Below are 19,364 nucleotides of genomic sequence, written 5' to 3'. Positions count from 1 at the left end.
GTCAAATTCGTGCCAGGAAAAATCCTGAGAAAAGGTTTTTAAAGCAGCCATGGTAATGCGTCACCCAGAGGAGGCTCTGGGGGCACATCAGGGCAACAATCAGTGGGTTTTGAGTGAAACAGCCTTGTGTTTGACTGTTAGTGAAAACAGTATCATTAGTTTTTAAATCTCAAGACCAAATGTTCCTGACCACTGTCATGTTTTAGTCTGTGGTCTGATACTTGATGGCAACTCGTAAGGATGAGAAGCTCATGCTCGTGTGAAACTGATCAACCCAGCACATAGAAGTCGAGTAGCTGGAGAACCAGCGAGGCTGTTCTGAGCACCACTCTCCGAGCCGTCTAAGAGCTTTGTTTACTGTAGAAGCCAAGAGGCACTGGGGTGGGTTGTGTGTGGCTGTCCTGAGAAAGAAAGTGGAATGCTACAGCATCACAGCATGTGGGGTGAAGCGTCCTTGGGGGTAACAGCCAGGGTCCCCAGATGCTGGTCATTTGCACTTGGCCCTGACAGTGCCCCTGTAGCCACGTATCACCTGGACTGGTGTTTGTTTATTCCTGGAACAATATTCATTTTGTTTACTTTAAATGAAAATTATCCCTTTGGTCTGATGAGCTAGTTGCAATTTTTTATTACTACATATTAAAATAAATGCACACCTATAACAATGATGTACCACCTGAATCGTTTCTAGGAATACGCAGTGGCTCACATGCCACTTTGAAGAAATGCTGGGTATGTCCGGAAGGCCACACCAATAGCGCTGGGTGCCGTCAGCTTTCTTCAATTCTCAATGTCTTCCCTTCAGTTGGATACTGCCCTGCTGGCTGTGCTAGGCAAAAACATTCACTTCTCAGTGTCTGACTGAAAGGTAACTCTAGTTGAATACTGCTGATTTCATGGGAAAATCAATTGACTGCTTTTTCATACACGATTTGGATAGACACACTATCAGAATGTGTGTGTGTTGGGAGTAATATAAATGGGTTTTTAGTGGTGGAAGTTTTGTTCAGATCACCCAGAATGGGTAGATGAAGAAACTAAGCTTTAGAGAACTCTGGGAACACACAAAGGGAGTGAGACCCGAAGCACATGTACTCTGATGCCTGGCCACACACACCCCTCTCCTCTGTGTCACCCACTTCTGTCGATTCCCTCTCCCTCTCCCCAGGGCCAGTTGCTCTTGGCCACATCTGCATTCAATGGATGACCACAGCTCTTCCCAAGGAGTTGCAGTTCCCCGACCCAAAGGAGGTACAAGGCAGAGAAATGGGCTGTGTTGCACTGGAATGATTCAGATGCTGAAATCTGTGCCCAGTGTGAGTGGTTAGGGAGCTACATGCAGGGACCATGAGGCTTTTTCTTACTTTTTGTCCCCATTCAGGGCCAGATGAGGGCCTGGATGGTAGAAATGGTTCAATGAAAATGTGTGGAATAAGTGGGTGGAAGGGTGAGAACATGAAACGGAAAGTGCCTCCCATGTGTCATCTACCACTCCTCAGGGGACCCATCTTCCCTAAACCACACAGCCTGCATTGTTCCCCATTTCTTCCAAGAGCAAATGTCTTCTGAGGCCAGCACAGAGGTAGAGCCAGGAATTTTCACGTTGCCACACAGGCCACAGTTGACACACTGGGCGTATTTAGCATGGAGAAGAGGAGGGGACGTGTCACTTTTCCAGCCTGCAGCAGACAAAACCTAAGATGACCACCGCGAGTCCTGCCCTTTTCTGATAACCCTGTCTGTAATGGTGTGGGTGGAACCTGTGACTGGCTTTTATACAATAGAACATGGCAAAATTGATGGATGTCCCTCCCTCGATTAGATTACTTCATCTGGCAAATGCCGCTCCTGTGATTGTATCTCACTCTATGACACTGTCCTCCCAGACTAGAGAGAAACCCTCCTGCTGGCCCTGAAGGAGCAGGCTGCTGTCTGCCATGCGAACTGCTGGGGAGGGGGTCACATGACAGGAAACTGGATGGTCCCTGGCCAACAGCCAGCAGTGAAATGGACCTTGGTGCTACACTTGCAAGAAGACGAATCCTGCCCACGCCCAGAGGCTGTGTTTTGAGCCTCTTATGATGCTTCAGCCCTGCTCACACTGGCACTGCTGCCCAGTTGGCCCCTAGAGCAGACGGCTCGGCTAAACTGTGCCTCCTGCTGGAAATGATTTTTGGAATTTGGAAACAACAAATATATGTGTTTCCTGCCTCTAAGTTTAAGGCGATTGTTATACAGCAACAGAAAACTAATGCCAAGGCTTTCTCTTGGCCACATCCTGTGCTAGACATTTAAAAATGGATTATCTCACTTAATTTTCACAAGAACCATAAGAAGTAGGCACCACAGTTTCACTGGTTTTTAACCAATGTGGAAATCAGTGACAGATTTGAGCCCTGGTAAACTTCAGGTAACTACTTGTGACTAGGCTGATGGTTCCCAAACTGAGCTCCCCCACCAAACCACCAGGGTGCCGCAGAAACTCACAGGCACCTCCATGGAACATTTTACATTTCTGAAGAAAACCTCAGTTGGGTATTGTGTGAATGACTAGCTCAATGTGGTTAGTTTCAACATTAAATCATATTCCATTCTATTTGATGAGATTACAGCTTTGTAAAACTGAGTTTTCAGTGGTTGCTGCAATAAAAGCGAGTATAGAATAAAAATCAATATGGAACAGGAAATTGGGGTGGTTAGTCCAATTTGATTCCAAAGTTTGAGAAACTGTGCAGTGCCCATCGTGCATACATCCCATTAGTAAGTAATTGTGACTATTTAAGAACAAAACCAAAATATTTTTTCTTTCAATTTATGTGTGTTATTATATCAAACAGCTAAGTTGTTAGAAGATAAATTTCCACCGAGCCTCTATCCATCCAATCCCTGAGAGTCTCCACCTAGAGCTCAACACTGGGATTCTTGGTTCTTCCCACAGCCAGGCATTTCTAGGGAACCTGGAACTCGAGGATCCGGGCATTGGAGGTAGAAAGTCCATATTAGCCTAATGGTAGACTAATACGCTGCCATAAAAAAGAGGCCCCAAACTACAGTGGGTTTCATATGTTTCTCTTACCGACCTCCTTGAGAACACCAGAGCGTGATCTGGGGTTGGAGCAGAGCTCTCCGCCATTTTCAACATGTGGTTTCCATCCCTGTCCAAGGAAGCTTCTCCGCTTGTAGCCATCTCCCAGCCAGCAGGAGGGAGGCAAAGGGACAGAATACAAGCAACTTCCATTTGAAAAGCAAGGCCTAGAAGCTGACGTGTGGCTTCCACTCACATCTCACATCCTGCTGGCTCCAACTTAGTTTTATGGCCCAACCCCACTGCAAAGGAGGCTGGGAAATGTAGTCTTTGATATGTTTAGCTATGACCAAAAGAACGCTATTTCTAAAGCGAAGAAGGAGAGAATGGATATTGTATTAGTGTGCTGGGGCTGCCAAAACAAAATACTACAGGTTGGGTGACTTAAATGATAGAAATTTATTTTCTCACAGTTCTGGAGGCTGGGAAGTCCAAGGTCCACAGGTCAGCAGGTCAGTTTCTTCTGAGGCCTATCGTTCTTCGTGTTCACGTGGCATTCTTTTTTTATGCATATCTGTGTCCAAATTTTCTCTTCTGAGACAGACATTAGTCATATTGCATTAGGGTTTACCCTCATTACCTCATCTTAACCAAATTTCCTCTTTTAAAACCCTATCTTCAAAAATGGTCACATTGTGTGGTATTAGAGGTTAGGTCTTTAACATATGAATTTCGAAGGGCCATATTTCAGATTATAACAGATAGTGAAGGACAATTCTCAGTCTTCCACAAGGACCAAGGCCCAGAAGCCTCACAGATACCCAGGCTGTAGCGATCACAGCAGAAACCAAGAGGAGGAAATAAGATGCAGGGAATGTGCTAAGGCATCTGTGTCAATCCCTCAGTTAATTCTAGTATCAGGTAAAGGAGCTCAGAGAAATGAGTACTAAGGATTTAGAGATTAGGGAGCCCACCTAAACTTATTCAAATTCAAAAATGTGAAAAATTGACTTGGAATACAGTGAAACTGGGGGTAGGATTTTGCCTGAAAGTACCAAGGACAGAGCCTGTGTGTGTCAGTCTTCCAGTCCTGAACTTATGTGGTGTGATGACCTTTGGAAGGGCTGATGATGTTATAGGTTACAGGCTTTTTGACTTGCCATGAAAATTAAAATGAGGCCAAGCAGATGTCCCAGACAAGGCTTTTATTTCAGGGCTTGTGTTTGAGCACAAGGAAGACAGTGGAGGTGCAAGGATCCTCTGGCAGATTCTCAAAAAAAAAAAAAAAAAAGCCAGTAGGATCTTTTGATTAGGTGAAGAGCAGGAATTGACATGGGGGTAGGGTATATGGGCTGGGGTTGGGGATAGGATGTGCAGGTCAGCATATTGGGTTGCAATGGTTATCTTCGGTAATGGGCCACCTGATGGTCTGGCCAGCAGCACCAAGGCTGTAAATCAGCTATTTAGCATTCTTTCCATAGGTGAAACACTCCACAACTTTGGTTTGATATTTGGATTTTCTAAGGCCAGTTTTTGGAATTCTTTTAGGTAAGCGGCATGGTTAAACATGACATCAATGATAGACTGGATAAAGAAAATGTGGCACATACATACCATGGAATACTATGCAGCCATAAAAAAGGTTGAGTTCATGTCCTTTTCAGGGACACGGATAAAGCTGGAAACCATCATTCTCAGCAAACTGACACAAGAACAGAAATCAACATGTTCTCACTCACAAGTGAGTGTTGAACAATGAGAACACATGAACACAGGGAGGGGAATATGACACACCGGGGCCTGTTGTGGGGGAGGTAGGAGAGGGATGGTGGGGTAGGGAAGGGATAGCAGAGGGTGGAGGGGGATTGGGGAGGGCTAACATTAGGAGGAATATGTAATGTCAATGACAGGTGGATGGATGCAGCAAACCACCATGGCATGTGTATACCTACAAAACAAACCTGCGCATTCTGCACATGTACCCCAGAACTTAACAAATGACATCAGTGAGGCAGTGGTGTGGGTTTTGTGATGAGTGAGGATGTGTGAAAGAATGTTCTAGCGGGGGTGACCTGAAGCCATGCCCCATCCTACGCTGTCTCAAAGATAACTCATCTATTACTGATAGCTATGGTTCTTTGAACAGTGATAAATGCATGGCATTTACAAGCATTTTGAAGAGGAAATCTCTGGGCAAAGTTGAGAAAGGGGAGAGGAAACATTTATGGAGCACTTGTGGGTGCTTGGTGTTCCGTTGTGCACCTTTACACCCATTGCTCCTAATTAAAGTGCCTATCAATAGGATGGGCATTATCTTTATCTTGCTGTTGGAGGATCCAAGGCTCAGAGGGACTGTGTTATTTTTTTCAATGCTTCACGGTGTATGCAAGAGCCAGGATTTGAACTCAGGTCAATTTGATGCTGAAGCTCATGTGCTTTTTATTTTTTTATTTTTTGATCCCTTGCTACTTCCCCTCACGTGCTTTTACCATTTCCTGCTGTCTCATATATGTTGAGGTGAAAATAATTGATAGCTGAACTTCCCTGATAGAAGACATTGTCAAGATAGACAAAGAATCAGAGTGGCAGGCTTCAGAAACCCCGGGAAAGGGTTCCAGAGAACGAAAGAGTGGGAAGGGCTGCCACTGGCCTCTCCTGGCACAATTCTATTTTGCCCACAGCTACCACTGGGCGCTCTGAGACTTTGCTGTGTTTTCTTTTTTTCTTTCTTTTTTTTTTTTTAATAAAATAGATATGTATTTTCTTATAAAAACATCAACATCTACAACAAAATCATTTTATAGCTAGAGACTATGTAAAGAAATTAATTGATAGGCTAAGAGAAAACATTCTTGGCATATAAGAAAAAGGTTTAATATACTATATTCATCAACACATATTAAATGTGATTGTATGTCAGGCACTGTTCTTTGTTGTGAGGATATTGAACTGAACAGAATTGATTAACATTCCTGACTTCTGTGCCCTTAAACATTAACAGATTAAACAGTTCTTAAAATTGATTTTTACAAAGAGACAACCCAATAGAAAAATGGCAAATCTCAGGAGAAGAAATGAATATGACTAAAAGTAAAGATATGAAAATGCAAGCGAAATATGGATATATAATTTCTTTTACGTAGATTGGCAGAAATGATAACATCTAGTGTAGGCCAAAGTGTAAGGCTTTAGGCTCCCACGGCTGTGCTTTCTTGAGAGCCAAGGATTCCCCAACCTGGCTGAACAGGGAGGCTGGGACAGAATGGTTAATTGTGACACCAGGGACTGGTTTCATGAAAGACAGTTTTTCCATGGACAAGGGGGAATGTAGAGGGGTGGTTGGGAACGATAATTCAAGTGCATTACATTTATTGTATACTTCGTTATTATTACATTGTAATATATAATAACATAATTATACAATGTACCATAATGTAGAATCAGTGGGAGCCCTGAGCCTGTTTTCCTGCAACTAAACGTTCCCTTCTGGGGGTGATAGAAGATTATCAGGCATTGGATTCTCCTCGCATGCACAGTTCACAATAGGGTTTGCCTGTCTATGAAATCTAATGCCACCATTTGATCTGGCAAGAGGTGGAGCTCAGGTAGGAATTCGAGCAGTGGGGAGCAGCTATAAACACAGATGAAGCTTCCCTCATTCACCTGCCACTCACCTCCAGCTGTGCGGCCCCGTTCCTAACAGGCCACGGATCAGTACTAGCCTGTGGCCCAGGGGTTGGGGAATCCTTGTTCTACAGCAACCCACAGGCTGGCAGTCAGACAAGACCCAAATGTGGGGCCCCTGCAGGGTGCAGGAGGACCCCCACCCTATTTGCAGTCTGGGTGCTGCAGAGAGCTGCTTTGTCCCACAGCATGTGGGGCAAACCCATCATGTGTGTAGAATGATCTCCAGAGTAGCCCTCGTTATTTATGTTCGCATTCTTTAATTCCTTTCATTCCTTCCAGTGATTTCTCTTCCCCAGTCTTCCCCACATGGGCACTGGCTCTCCCAGAGCCCAGGCTCAGCTCCGGAAAAGAGGAAGCAGAAGACTGGGGCCAGTTCTGGCAAGGCTCGTTGATTAATTTCAAACATCTCACCCCTCCCAGAATGCTCGTTTCTAAGCCCAGCCTCCTCTTAACATTCTATTTCTGTATGTTTTCCATGGAGATTCTGCTGCTTTCCATGGAGATTTCAGATTTCATTAGTGATGTGAGCTGATAAAGACAGATAACCCATCCACAGTTTTAAATTCGCTGCTCTAATTTAATCTGTCCTTTGATGTTTCTGCTTTAGAGGCAGCATAATCAGTTGAGTTTTCTTGGCCGATGCTCATAGCTCTAATTTTTAGCTCTGGGGTCAATGTCTTTGTCCTTCGTTGGCCTTTCGCCAGAGTAAGTGGTCTCAACAAGCATTCCAACCACTTGAGAAAAATGCTTTCTCTCTCATCTTCTAGTCTCATAAACTCCTAACCTCTTGTTCCATAATATGCTACGGGCATCTGGTAGACCAATGAGTCCTGACTGTGAGGCTGACTGTGTTGACTGTGGTTGCTCTCAAGGTTCATGCCTCACTGGTGTTCAAGCATTCGCTGACAAATCTGGGCTGGCAGCTAGGCTGGGTGCTCACTTTTGAAGTGATATGAAAATGTGTTGCATGATACAGGTGAACATCGCATATCCATCCTAGGTTGCTGAGCTTAGGAAAACTCCTGTGACTTCCCTTTCCAGTGTCATGTTGTCACTGCAGCTCAGCCTCATTTCGGAGCAAACATTACACAGCAGCTCCCTTTGGGAGGATCTTTGTCTGAGAAACTAGATGAGGTGGGTTAGAGGGGCCATTTACGTGAAGACATCTGTGCACCACCACTGCCATCCTGTGTACCTGATTGAAAAATGTTGTCCTGAGGAAAGGAGGCCACATGGACACCTGGAGGTGGCTCCCTGAGATCACTCAGCACAGCCCTGGGCGGGTGAGTATGTGTGAGGTGTGGCATGGGGACAGGAGGGTAGATAAAGGTGTGGCTAAGACAAATCACACTAGAAAACCCATTTTGAACTAATTAAATTAGAGAGCATTGTAATTTTGTTATCAAATTCTGCAGTTTCAAGGCAAACTTCCCAGGAGCTCAACCATCTGCCTTTTCTCTTTTCTTCCAAAAACCTAAAAATGAGTGGCTTTAAAGCACAGAGGGCAGGAGAAATGAAGAGCTGGTCAACTAGATTCCCTAAGCCTTTAATTCCTTCCTTGGGCAAATGGTCATCTTTTTAAAATTAGTTTTGAAATGGTTGCATATTTACATGATTCAAATTGCAAAACAATATCGAAAGGTACATGCTGACAAGTCCCCATCTACCCTGCTTCTCTTTCCAGTATTTCTCAAGACAGATGTAAGCAAATGATGATATATATTCTTTGCTGTTTCTTAAATAAAAGATAGTATACTATAGATACAGTTCTGCACCTTGCATTGTTAAAAACAATTACAACAAATTTCAAACAGAATAGTTGAAAGATTTTAACAAAGATCAACTGTATGCCTAATATTCTACAATTACATATACACAATTATATATACATGTATTTATCTAGAGTTGTATACATAGAGTTGTCCTATACTTTATCACATACCTAACCATTTTTCCTTGCTCTACCCTCCCATCAGGTCATAGTTTTTGCTATATTTCAGAATGAATTAGATAATAAATTATGTCCTAATAGAGTACATTATGTTTATCATTAGAGTTCAATATTTGTGTATTCTTTTCCTTTGATGTAAAGTTTATAAACAATGAAGTGCACAAATTTTAAGTGTACATTCACTGATTTTCACAAGTAGATACCTCTGTGAAACTCAAACCCCTGTCAATATATAAAACATTATGATTTCCATACAGTGGTCCCATATGTCTCTTAGTCATTCCTTGTTCCTACCCCAGAGGGAATTGTTCTGATTTTTTTTTTCCGTGACAGAGTAGTTTTGCCTAACCTCATGAAAATTGAATCTTGTAATATGTACTTTTTAATGTAAGATTTATTTCATGTAGTATAATGCTTTTGAGATTCATTCTGATCAGTAATTCATTCCTTTTTATTGTTGAATAAGATCCCATTGGGATATATTATACTACAGACCAGTTTATTCATGTTTGTGTTTATGGCTACCCAATTTCTTACTAGTTTTTGGATATTATGAATAACATGAATGTTCTATTTTTTGTTGACATATGACATATGTTTTCATTTCTCTTGGGTAAATACCTAGGAGAGGAATTGCTGGGTTGTAAGGTAGATGTATGTTTGCTTTTATTCAAAATTGCCAGGTGTCTTCTAAAGTCGTTGGACCATTTTGCACTCCAGCCAGCAGCGTATGAGAGTTCCAGCTGTTTCACATCCTTGCCAGCACTTGATACGGCCAGTCTATACTTTTAGCCATTCAGGGGATGTCTGGCAGAATTTCATTATGGCTTTCATTTGCATTGCCCTGATTACTGATGCTGGATGTCTTTGCAGTGCCTATTCACCATTCCCATATATCTTCTTTCGTGAATTGTTTAGATCTTTTGGCCAAATCTTTTTCCATTTGTCAATATTTATGCCAGTACTACACTTTACTGTATGTCCTCCTCCTTTATTCTTCTTTGATAGGACTGCTATGCGTATTCCAGGTCCTTTACATTTTCATACCTACAGCTATTTTAGAATCTGCTTGTTCTTGTTTCTTTTTTTCAAAGTGTGACATTTTATCAATCTGTTAGGTGTAAGAAATGGCATTTCAATGCAGTTTTAATTTTCATTTCTTTCATTAGATATGAATTTGATCATTGAACAAACTTTCTAATAGTAATTAGAAAAATGTAGCCTCATGCTTTGGAAGAAGGCAGTGAGCTGGATTAGGTAAACTTTTGACAGAGAAGTATAGTCTTGCATGATGTAACAACGGGAATACGTTCTGAGAAATGCATGTTGGACAATTTTGTCATTGTGTGAACATCATAGAGTGTACTTACATAACCTAGATAGGAGAGCCTACTGCACACCTAGTTATGTGGTATAGCCTATTGCTCCTAGATATAAACCCGTACAGCATGTAACTGAACTGAATACTGTATGCCACTGGGTCACAATGATATTTGTGTATCTAAACATATCTAGACATAGAAAAAATACAGTAAAACTGTGTATTATAATCTTAGAGGAACTCTGTTGTGTATGCAATCTTCTGTTGACTGAAATGTCATTTCATGTAGCACGACTGTATTTGTGAGAGGACTCGCAGTTGCCTGGCCTCCCACTCCCTTGCGTGGCTGCCCTGCATTCACCGCACCGTTCTCAGGAATTTCTTCCCTGCCTGTAACCTGTCCTGGCCTTTGGTCTCTTCCGGGAGGTAGGGCTATAGGGTGCTTTATGGCAGCTCAGTAAAATAAGCAGCTTAAGAATAAATGTGGAAAGATGGACAAATTCACAGGAATAAAGTAGATGGTACAGGTCTAGACTTTTGGTCAGGGGATTCGGAAGTGGGGAGGAAGGCTAAATGCCAAACCCTCCCCTGTGAGCTGTCAAAACTAGGACATTTGCTTAGCACTCTCCAGGCCTCTGTGCACCCTCTCCATGGGCTCTTGTAGGCGCTTTGACTTGCCTGGACTAAGATGGCCAAACATGTTACAGCCTGAGAGTTGGAATAAAGGTCAACACAGGATCATTCTTCACACTCTGAACCTTGCTATTTAAGCAAAGCTCTGGCATGGCTGAGAGAAAACAAGGAGATGGAATTATTTTTGGATAAAGGGCAGCCCTTCCAAGTGTCCTCTCTGTCCCCCGTGCCATGTGAATGGCAGTCTCGAGATGGTTCCTTAAAACGTATTTTAGGCATGGAACACGCCATCTCATGGGACTACTGTCCCATTTCAGTAGAACATTCTGTCTGCAGATAGGAAACATTTATTAGAGAAACGAGGTACTACAGGCATTGTCTCCGTATAGGAAAAATATTAAGCCAATAAATACTTACTATTTTATATAAGGAAACTGATAAAATGTCTGTTTAGCACAGGAAAAGTGGTTCTAATACACAAATTTATAACTCAACTTATTTCCCTTATTACTTTTAACATCCATTGTATTATGAATATATTTCTTACATACAGAAGCATATACTGTGTAAGAAAGAATAACAATATAGATATCGGTGTAGAGCACTGACCTTAAGAAGTAGAGGGTCAGGAGAGGACTTTAAAGACCCTGGAACCTCTCTCCATCACACTCATCTCCTCTTCCCGCATGAGTAACCAAGATTTAAAATTTTGCATTTTTTTTGACTTATGTTATAGGATTAACTGTATACTTGTATATCCCAAAGCAATGCTGAAATTTTTACATGAAGTTTTGATCTTTATATAAATGGACTCATACTATGTCTTCTATGATTTGGTTTTCATTAAAAATTTTTGCTGGGTTTTTGAGGTATAATTTACATATAATAAAACTCACCTTTGTATGGTGCAAATGAGTGTTGGTGAATGTACACAGCTGCATCATCATCCTCACACTAACAGGAACAGCATTTCCACCATCTCAGTGTCCTCGGGCCGCTTGTAGTCAAACGTCATTCTCTGGCAACCACTGATCTGTTTTCTGTTACATATTTTTTGCCTTTTCCAGAATGTCATATAAATGGGATCATGTGACATAAAGTCTTTAGTGTTTGGCTTTTTTTTTCTCTTAGCATAAGGCTTTTGCACACAGGTCTTTATGTGGTCTTTTGTTTTCATTTCTATCTAAAAGTGGATTTTCTGTGTCACATGGTATATAGATGTTTACTTTTACAAGAAATGCTCAAAATGTTTTCTGTGCCATTTTGCATCCGCACTGGCAATATGTGAAGTTCCAGTTGTCCAGTGTCTTTGCCAGTGGTGGTAATGTCAGTCTTCTAAAGTTTAGCCATTCTCTTGGCTGTGTAGTATTAAGGTCTTAACTTATATTTCTTTGACAACTAACAATATTAAGTTTTAATGTGTTTACCAGTTATTTGTAATTTTTCTTTGAGACATTGGTTCAGTCTATTTCTGAAAAATTGAAGTTGGTCTTATTAGTAAGGTATAAAATTTCCATGCATATTTTGGAAACCTTTTTCCACTGTATTTTGTGAATATTTTCACCCAGTTTGTCATTTGCCTTTTCATTGTATTAAAACGATCTTTCAAATAGTAAAAGCTTTTAATTTCAAGAAAGCCTGATTTATCATTTTTTCCTGGTTTGGGTTTTTTGTATTTAAAATTTTTTTGCCTCACCTAAGATTGCAAAGGTTTTCTTCTGTGGTGTCTTCTAAACATTTTATAATTTTATCTTTGTGTTTAGGTGTATTTACCTTTCTGTTTATGATCCGTTTAGTGTTATTTCTTATTTGGTGAGAAGTAAGGGCAGTGGTTCCATGGCAAGGGTTTTTGCATAGGATATCTAATTTTTTGGGCACCGTGAGCCTATTTTGGCATGTGAGTCTATTTTGGAATCACAATTTGATTTCAGTGATATATACACATATCTTTACGCAATACCAAATGCAAATACAACACCATTTTGAGAACTTGTAGATTTATAGTAAATTAGGTGTTATAAGTCTTTCTTTTTCAATTTTTTTTTTTTTTTACTATTTTTGGTCAGTTGCATTTACACATACATTATAGAATCAACTTGACCATATCTAAAAGTGACCTGCTGGAATTTTGATTGGGATTGCATTGAATCTATGGATCATGTGGGGGTAACTGACTCTTAATCTTGAGTCTTTCAATCTATGACCATGATACCTCTCTCCACTAATTGCACTCAGCAGCTTGTATGTTTTAGTGTATAGTTCTTACATACATCTTGTTAAATTTAGCCTTAGGTATTTCATGTTTTTGATGCAGTTGTAAATAGTTTTTTTGAAATTTGTTTCCAATGTTTATTTCTAACATATAGAATCAGATTGATTTTGTATGTTCACCTTTCATCCTGTGACCCTGCTTAATTCACTGAACGGTTCTAGCAGCTTTTTTTGTAATTTCTTAGGATGTTTGATATGGATGATCATACTGCTGCAGATGAAGATGATTTTACTTTTTTGCTTTTCAGATTTTTTTTTTTTTTTTTTGAGACAGGGTCTTGCTCTGTTGCCCAGGCTGGAATGCAGTGGCATGATCATGGCTCACTGCAGCCTTGGCTTTCTGGGCTGAAGCAATTGTCCCACCTCAGGCCCTCAAGTATTAATAACTGGGACTACAGATATGTTCCACCAATCCTGGCTAATTTTTGTATTTTTTGTAGAGATGGAGCTTTGCCATGTTGGCCAGGCTGGACTCAAGGAATCTGCCCGCTTCAGCCTCCCAAAGTGCTGGGATTATAGGCATGAGCCACCGTGCCCAGGCTTATTTCTTTTTTTACATTATTATACTGAATTACAAGTAAAAATGGTGAGAGTAGACATTCTCTCTTGCTTTATTCTTGATCCTAGGGGAAAAGACTTTTTTAGTATTAAATATTATATTTCCTGTGGACTTTTCAAAGATACCCTTTATCAGTTGAAGATATTTTTATTCCTAGTTTAAGCATTTTTACCATTAGAGGATATTAAACTTTGTCAAATGTTTTTTCTGCAATTAATGAGATAATCATACGAGTTTTCTTTTTTGGTCTGTCGATCTGGTTAATTCCTTTTTAAAAGAAACTTTACTTTTGTTTGTTGAACGAACCTTGCAGTGCTGGGACAAAATCCATTTGTTCATAATTTATTATCTTTTTACATACCAATAGATTTTATATGCTAATAATTTGTTAAGTTTTGTATCTATATTCCTGATTGACATTGGTCTGCAGTTTTCTTGAAATATCCTTCTAAGGTTCTGGTATCCATGTAATGCTGGCCTCTTCAAATGACTTAAGAAGCAATTTTTCCTTTTCTAGAGTCTAGAAGAGATTGTGTAATATTGTTATTATTTCTTCCATTAGCATTTGGTAGATTTTGTCAGCGAAGCCATGTGGCCTAGAATTTTATTTGTAGATAGATTTTTAACTATAAATTCATTTTATTTAATAAAGTGCTATTTGAGATTATTGCTTCTTGACTGAGCTTTCATAGTTTGTATCTTTTAAGAAAATTGTTGATGTTATGTAAGTTGGCAAATTTATTGACATAAAGTTATTAATAGTATTTCTTATGTTCATTATAAGGTATATAGAATTGGAGGGGTTATCCCATTATTACTGATATTGGTAATCTCTGTTTCCCGCCTTTTTTCGTTGATCAATCTGGTAGGCCTTTGTTGTTTTCACTGGTTTTTCCCCACCCGCCAAGGAATGAGCATTTCGTTTCATTGATTTTTCTCTTTCGATTTTCTATTTATTTCATTGAATTCTGCTCTTATCTTATTTCCTTCCATCTGCTTACTTTGGCTTTAATTCTCTTTTCCTTCTAGTTTCTTTAGGTCATTGATTTGAAGCATTACTTCCTTTTAGTGTAAGCGTTGAATGCTATAAATTTCTCTCTAGGTGTTGCTTTAGGTACATTCCACACATTATTTTATGTTTCCGTTTTCATTAAGTTCAAGGATGAAGTTTTCTCAGCCTTCCTGTCCACTCCCTGATGGCAGACCACTTCTATTTCCCCCTAATGTGGGCTTAGCATACAAGGGGTTTCTGGCCTCAGAGGCAGATTTTTTTTTTTTAAATCACAGAAATGTATAACTTTTAGTGGATGGCCAAGTTTCTGCCTGTCCTTTAGCTGCAATCAGTTATAATCTTGCACTTCCACTGGGCTAAGATTGTAGATGGATTTCTCCTAGCACCTCTGTTCTACTCTCAAACGTTGGCAGTCTCTCCTGCCACCAGGAAGAGCTTTCTCAGGTCTCCCACTCTCATGAGCGCCTGGTGGACACCCATGGAAAAGAGATGGCCGGTGGGTGCAGACGCCCTTTGTGACTGGAGCTCCAAGGCTGCCACATTATTTCATACTTTGCCTTTAAGTGCCTTCTATTTAACTGCAAATATGACTATCTCTTCTTCCTGTGGTCCGCCAAAGTGAAATAGTTTGTGTGTCTCATGTCTTCTTCAAGGACGAGTCACTCTTTGCAGTTTAATTTACTTGGTTATATTACAGCATTAGTTCTCTGAGGGTCTACAAAAATTTATGGTTTTATGGATTTTTCAGGGTTATTTTTCATTGTTTATGGTGAGTGCGACATTTTCTTGTGGCTTCTACATCCTAAGCAAAAGTAGAAGCCTCTCAAAAATTTTATTTTTGAGATTTATTCATGTTGATTCTACTAAACACAGCTCATTAACTGACTGCTGTACAGTATTTCATCATAAGAATATGTCACAATTTATTTTTCCATTCTCCTGTTGATGAACATTTCAGGGTTTTTGTTTGTTTCTATTTATTTCTATTCTATTTTCACAAAACAATGTTACCATGAACTTTTATTTTCTATCTTTATTTTTTGAGACAGGGTCCTGCTTGGTGGCCTTGGCTGGAGGGCAGTGGTGCAAAATGGTTCACTGCACCTTCAACCTCTGGGCTCCAGCAATTCTCCCACTTTGGTCTCTCAAAGTTCTGAGATTATAGATGCGAGCCACTGTACCCAGCCTGCACTGTGGTTTAAATGTCTCTTGGAACACTTGTGAGAGTATTTCTCTCAGACATATACCTAGGAAAGGATTTTCTGAGTTACAGGCACAACCTGCCACTCTCGAAGAATTACTCTTTGTTCCATATCTTCATCTACACATAGTATTACCCAGGTTCTAAATTTTGCCAGCCTTGTAGGAATCAAATTATATTTGCTTGTAGTTTCAGTTTGCATTTCTCCGATTACTAAAGAAGTTGAGGTTCTTTTTTTTTCCCTCATGTGTTTAGGGGTCATTCATCTTTCTCTGTGAAATGGGTTTCATTTTTCTTTTGGGTTGTTTGTCATTTCTTATTGATCTGTAGGAGTCTTTTATGTATTACTAATTATTAATTCTTTATCAGTTGCATGTATTATAAGTATTGTCTAACAGTTTATGGTTTGTCTTTTCACTTTTTCATGATTCCTCTGAATTTACATGTTTTATTTTAATGTAATTGTATTCAGCAATCTTTGCCTTTTGTGTCTTAAGAATCATTTCTTTGCTCTAGAGTTGTAAAGATACCTATATTTTCTTCTGAAAGTTTCAATGTTTTGCTTTTTATATTTAAGCTTTTAATCTACTTGGCATTTTTTTTTTTTTTTTTTAGTATGTAGAGTATGAGGTAGGAATTTAATCTCATTTTCTCCCCATATGGATAAACTAATCTCCCTGCACTGTATAATGAGTAATCCATCTTTTCCCTACTGATCTGCAGTGCTGTCTTTGCAATATATCAAATGTTTGCATTTGTTTGGGGTTTTTTTGTTCTCTCTATTCTGGTCCATCTTCCTGCTTGTTCATCTCTGTGCTAATTATCATACTCCGGCTTTACGATAAGTCTCATCTCTTTAGGGGTATCATTGCTATTCTTGATCCTTTGTTCTTCCATATAAATTTTAGAATCATCTTGTTAATTTATATAAGGAATTCTACTAGACATTAAGAATTACATTTTATTTGTAGTCAATTTAAAAATAATTGATATTTTTACATTATCTGAGTAAAAATGCATAATATTTTTATAAAATCTGAGTAAAAATGTACAATATTTTTACAGTATTTGGGTATTCCTAGCCATGAAAAGATATGTCTCTCCATTTATTTATCTAATGGTCATCTTTAATGTTTTGATGACTCTCTTCTAAAGGGCTTATAATTACAAAATTTGGTTGCTATTGCAACTCAAATTTTACAATTTAAAATTTAAATTGAAATGGTATTTAAAAAATACCATGTATCTTATCCTTTGACTGGTAAATAGAAAAATTTTTTTTATGTTAATCTTGTATCTAGAAATTTAGCTAAACTCTTATTCACTTAAATAATGTATTTTCTGGGGTGTAAAATATAAGCAATCATATCTATGAATAAGAATTTTTCTTTCCGATCATTATACCTTATACAGTATTTATTTTTCTTGTCTTTCTGTAGTAGCTGGAGTCTCTCATACAAGAGTGGAGAGAAATGGTGGTTGATATTCCCTTTCTGTGTCCCTTATTTGTGTGTGTGAATGAGGGGTGTAGAGATAGGGTCTCTCTATGTTTCCCAGGCTGGTGGTCTCCAACTCTTGGCCTCAAGCAATCCTCCTGTCTCAGCCTCCTGAGTAGCTGGAATTGCTTGTAGGCACAAGCAATCATGTGTGGCTCTTGGCCCTTATTTTAAAAGGGATGCTTCTAATGCTTCATCGTTGTGGCCAATATTTGCTGTAGATTTTTGTAGATCTTTTTATAATTTTAAATTAGTTACATTTCTCCCCTAGTTTTCTAAGTTTTTTTGATTGCCTGGCAGAATTTTATGTGTTTTCTTCTTCCTTGTTCTGTTAATGTGCTAATTTATATTAATAACTTTTATAAAAATCAACCTTTTATTCTTAGAACAAATCTAATTCAAAATTAATATTTTATATATTTTATTCATCGCTGAGTTAACTTTGCCTTTACTTTGGGAGAAGTTAATCTATATTCATGATTAAGTTTGGCTTGTAGATTTTTGTATTTTCCTTGTACTTTGTTTTCAGTTACCTCATTAGATAAATTAGAGAAGCATTGTCATTTGTTTTTCTTTTTTCTGGAAGAGTTTGCAAAAATTATCTGTTCCTTGGAAGCATGGTGGATCACCTCCAAGTTCTATACCTCTTGGTCTGGTGGTGTTTTTGTAGGAAGATCTTGTTTTCTTATATAATCATTTTTTAAACTTTTCACTTTGAAATAATTACATATTTACAACAGGCTGCAGAGGAATGCACAGGGAAATCTGTGTATGTTTCTCCTGGCTGCCTTCAAGAACTTGACATGGGTGCAACCCATAGAGCTTATTCAAATTGCATTGGTTATACATGTGCCCATTGATGTGGCTGTGCACATATAGCCCTGTAGCTCTATGCAGTTTTATCACGTGTAGCCTTGTGAAACCAGCACTATAATCATGACACTGAACTGTGCCATCAGCACAAGACTGCCTCATGTTACTCATTCATAGCCTCCCTCATGCTTCTCCCCCATCTCTAGCTCCTGCCAATTGCTAATGTGTTCTCTGTCTCTGTTGTTATTTCATCAGTGCTATATAAACAATGCAGTATTTATCCCTTTAAGATTGGCTTTTTTTTTTTCTTAGCATGGTTTTCTTGAGATTCATCTAAGTTGTATCAATAGTTTCCTACTTTTTATTACTGAGTAGTATCTCACAGAAATGCTATAGTTTACGATTTACCTACTGAAGAACATTTGGGAAGTTTCAAGTTTTTGGCTGTTTTGAAAAAAGCTTCTATGGACATTTGCGTACAACTTTATGTATAAAAATAAATCTTCAGTTCCCTGAAATAAATGCTCTGGCAACATTTTAGACTACTGATTTCAGTTCTTTCACGGTTATAGAACTACTCTGAATGTCTATTTCTTTTTGAGTTTGCTTTGGTAAATTATATTTTTCCTAGGAATATGTCAATTCATTTTAAGTTTTCTAATTTATTAGCATAAAGCTTATAGTATTCATTTACTACCTTTTCAGTCACTGCTGTTTCTGTAGGTTTTTATATCTGCTTTTTAAAAAAAATCCTCATATGGTTTATTCTTTTTTTCTTGGTAAATCTCATCAGAGGATGGCCTTAGAGAACTAAGTCTTGGCTTTGTTAATCCTCTAGATTTTCTCTGTGTAAGCAATATATCAAATATGCCAAATTATGGGAAATACATTTTAAAACACTCTTATTTTTGTCTTCTCCTGTTCCTTTAAACTTTGTCCAGTTAGAGTGTTTTCCTGCTCCTGGATAGAAATTCAGATAGGCCCCATGACTCAAGGTTTCTCAGTCATTGTACTGCTGACATTTTGGGTCAGATAACTCTTTGATATGGGTCTGATCTGTGCACTGGAGGATGTTTAGTGACATTCCTGTCTTCTCTCTACTACATGCCAGTAGTACTCCCAGTTGTGATCATAAAAATGTGTCTGCAGACATCGTCAGATGTCCCCTGGGGGACAGAATGACTCCCAGCTGAGGACCATTGCCATGACTTACATTCAATCTTAGAAAACATAAAGTCCTAGAATAACTTTTTTTCTGACCTTTTAAAGTTAAATGCTTAATTCATTTTTCAGCCTTTTTCATTTTCTAATACAAGTACTGCTTCTTGTTTGTTTTGGTTCTCAAGAGATCCAGTGCCATTTATTGCCTAACTACAGTAATTAACAAATTCCAGA

This window comes from Aotus nancymaae, unplaced genomic scaffold (assembly GCF_030222135.1).
Source record: "Aotus nancymaae isolate 86718 unplaced genomic scaffold, 86718_ANA_hifiasm-v0.15.2.pri h1tg000014l, whole genome shotgun sequence".
Taxonomy (NCBI): domain Eukaryota; kingdom Metazoa; phylum Chordata; class Mammalia; order Primates; family Aotidae; genus Aotus; species Aotus nancymaae.
Note: the sequence above shows the minus strand (reverse complement) of the source record.